The following is a 3,555-nucleotide window of genomic DNA, read 5'->3' as shown; positions in this document are numbered from 1 at the left end:
TATTTTATTTTATTTTATTTTATTTTATTTTATTTTATTTTATTTTATTTTATTTTATTTTTTAGCACTGGAGATTGAAGCCAGAGAACCTTACAGCTTTGGTAAGGAAATGTTTGACATTTCAAAATTTACATAAAGGAAAACTGACTTTCCTATTCCAGTAGGTTTACAAGTGGAACATTAGCTTCAAATTCTTCATTTTTTGCCCTTGCATTTAATCAAGTACCAAATCGTACTAATTTTACTCTCTGTGGTTTAAAAACATTTACATTATATTTTATGTAAAACATGTAATTGTTTATATATATGTGGGGGTATGTACATGACATACCACATACATAGTACTGGTCCCAGTTTCTGAGAAACTGTAGATTATTCATTGTCATGAAAGCTTATTTATGGTAGGCCATTGATTTGGAAACACAGGCTATTTTTTCTTTTTTTTTCATCACTGTCTGAAACACACATGACAACTTAAGAGAGGGAAAATTTATTTAGGCTCTCAGTTTCAGAAGATTTCAGTCCATCATGGCAGGGAAGGAATTCCCAGCAGTTTATACACAGATTGTGAGACAAAGGCTATTCAAATCACAAAACACCAAGAAGTAGAGAACAAAGATACAATCAGGGGCCCAAATAATACCTTCAAAAGTCTACTTCTAGTGATTTACATCCATCAGCTTGATCCAACTACCTACAGGTTCCACATGCTCCCAAAATAGTACCATGAGCTGGGAAATATTCAAAACACAAACCAGTAGATAACATTCCAATTCAAATGGTAATACAAACTATATATTTTTTAAAAAATTGTAATCATTGAGAGTCTCTCCAAGTATGCAGAGGCAGCTCAAGTATTTTAGTCTTGAACCCTAGCTCTTGACACTACTGAGTAGTGACTTGATTATGAAAACATATTCCATTGATGAAGTCATAGCTGAAAGAACTATTAGGAGGTGGGACTTAGTTGGTGGAATTAGGTCACTGTGGAGATGGCTTTGAACACTATATCTTGTCTCTGTATCCCATTTCTCTCTGTCACTTTCTGGTTCCTAATTGACAAAAGGTAAGCAGCTTTCCTCTCTCATGGTCACTACTGAGTAGTGACTTGATTATGAAAACATATTCCATTGATGAAGTCATAGCTGAAAGAACTATTAGGAGGTGGGGCTTAGTTGGTGGAATTAGGTCACTGTGGAGATGGCTTTGAACACTACATCTTGTCTCTGTATCCCATTTCTCTCTGTCACTTTCTGGTTCCTAATTGACAAAAGGTAAGCAGCTTTCCTCTCTCATGGTCCTCCATCATGATGTCTGCCTAACTAAAGGTTTTGAAGTAAGGGAATAATGAACTGAAATGCCTGAAGCCATGAGCCCAAATCAGCCTTTATGTAATTTTACTAGGTACTTAATTACAGTGGAAAAACAAAATACCACAAAACCAAACCCAAATAGAAAGAATGAGTATATGTATAACACAAAGATAAGAACCCTTTCTCTTCTCTTTTTTTTCTTATCCACTTTAATTTATCTTACATTGATTCTCTTGCATTTGCCATTCACCTGTTATTTATGATCTACAGAAATTTTGATATATGTCTTATCCTGGGATTGATGGGTTAAAAAAAAACTCTCATTACTGGGTGGTGAGCTTTTGAGAAAAAGCATGGCTGTTTTATTCCTTACCCCAGCTCTTGCATACAGCTGCTTCTCAGTACATACTGATAGAGTGAATGACGTCTACACTGCAAATTTTCTGAAATTAAAACAAGAACATCAACTTAAAGTGATATTGGTGAATAGAATTTTAGGAAAATATGTTTGAAAATACTTGACCTTCTGGAAACCCTGTGATTGAAAAGACATGCTTATGAAAAACACTGATAAAATATACATCCACTCCTTTCAGATCCTATAATGAGGACCTTCTTGGAGAAAGTGAAATGACGTTACCCGCTGAGTGAATTACATGTTTGCTATTGAAATCATCTAACTCTGCAAAAACCAGAAACACAGAAGCAAACATGCCAGCCATTTCCTCCCTGGAAATTCTTGGTCAGAATTATACATCTAGTCTGAAATGAACTCTTAGGAGCTATTGGAGCAGAAATATATAGACCAGGAGTTCTATTTTCGAAGAAACCATCTACTTGATAACATCACCAAGAACCTGAGCCCTTTGCAGACCCACCAGAAATCGAGCTGAACATAACCCTGTAAGAATCATGAATTTTTACAAAATACAAAACAGGTGTATTTGGGGGAACAAATAGTAGGTTTTTCAAGGTTTGTCTTTTGCACATTGTAGCAAGTGATTATAATGAAAAACAATGCTTGTTCCTAAAAGAAACCCTCTGCCCAGTTCTTTAAATATAAGAATGCAATTTTGTTTGTTCATAAAAGACACTGGGAAAACATATTCTTATTGATAGAGCTTTCTCTGTTTTGGTTTTCTAGTTAGATGACATTGAACAACACTGATGTTACACAGAATTAAGCCCTACAATTTATTTTTATTTCTTTTCCATCTTTACTGTGGTTAAGTGAAAAACAAAACATATATATATATTAAGGCATATAGAATTTTAAATCAAAGTCTCATCATTTATTTGTTAGTTTTAAAGACTTCTTTGCTGGACTTAAAATTAGAAGCTCTCAGGCACATCACCCTACATCTCTTGGTGTGTGTTCCTGATGTTTATCTTTGGTTTCCTTCACTCTTTTGGCCAAAAGTTTAGCAGCCTCTTGTTTTTTCTTCAGCATTTGTGCTGCAGGACATGTGGAATAAAAAGATGCTGAATCTTGAGTGTGTTGGTCTTGGGATTACTTTCCTTGTTTAAAAGTTATCTGACAATGCTTGTGGATATCATCTTTAGAGAGATGGAAAAGCTTTTGGATCCTGCTAGCTCCGTGCCCAAGTCACTGAGTCATAGTAGCATCTGTTGGTCCAGCAATATCCTTCTCTCTTTCTGTGTTTCAATAACCAAGTAAAGTAACTTAGATTGGCATCCACAAACAGAATTAGGACTCCTCTTCCTAGTCCTGCTTTGTCTGTAATAATTCCCATTTATTCAATAGTAAGCTCACTATACTATGATTCAAGATACATCACTTCATGAGAAAACCATGTTTGTTATTTCCACCACTGATTTGGACCAAAGAACACTTCCACTCATCGCTCAGAGCATCACCAGCTCTCTCTGTGGTCAGGAAGGAGGTATGCAGCTTCATCATCCATTTCAATGAGCTTCTGATAAGCCAGTAGCTAGCTAGGAAGGAGGTACTCAGCTTCATCTTGACATAGCCTACTGCCTAGGAGGGACCAAAGAAAAGAGTCATGATGGTTTTATGCTTTTTTGCTTCGTACACAGACACACACAGACACACACAGACACACAAGACACACACACACACATGCATGTACACTGAAATGCTTGCCCTACTCAAGCTGATTCACATATCTTCACTCTAACAGTTACTTTTGTGTGTGTGCATGTATATGGCAAGAACACTTGAAGACTACTCTTAGTATTTAGGAAATGAAACATAGTCACT

Source organism: Grammomys surdaster, unplaced genomic scaffold (assembly GCF_004785775.1).
Source record: "Grammomys surdaster isolate TR1022 unplaced genomic scaffold, NIH_TR_1.0 61, whole genome shotgun sequence".
Taxonomy (NCBI): Eukaryota; Metazoa; Chordata; class Mammalia; order Rodentia; family Muridae; genus Grammomys; species Grammomys surdaster.
This window is presented reverse-complemented; position numbering follows the sequence as displayed.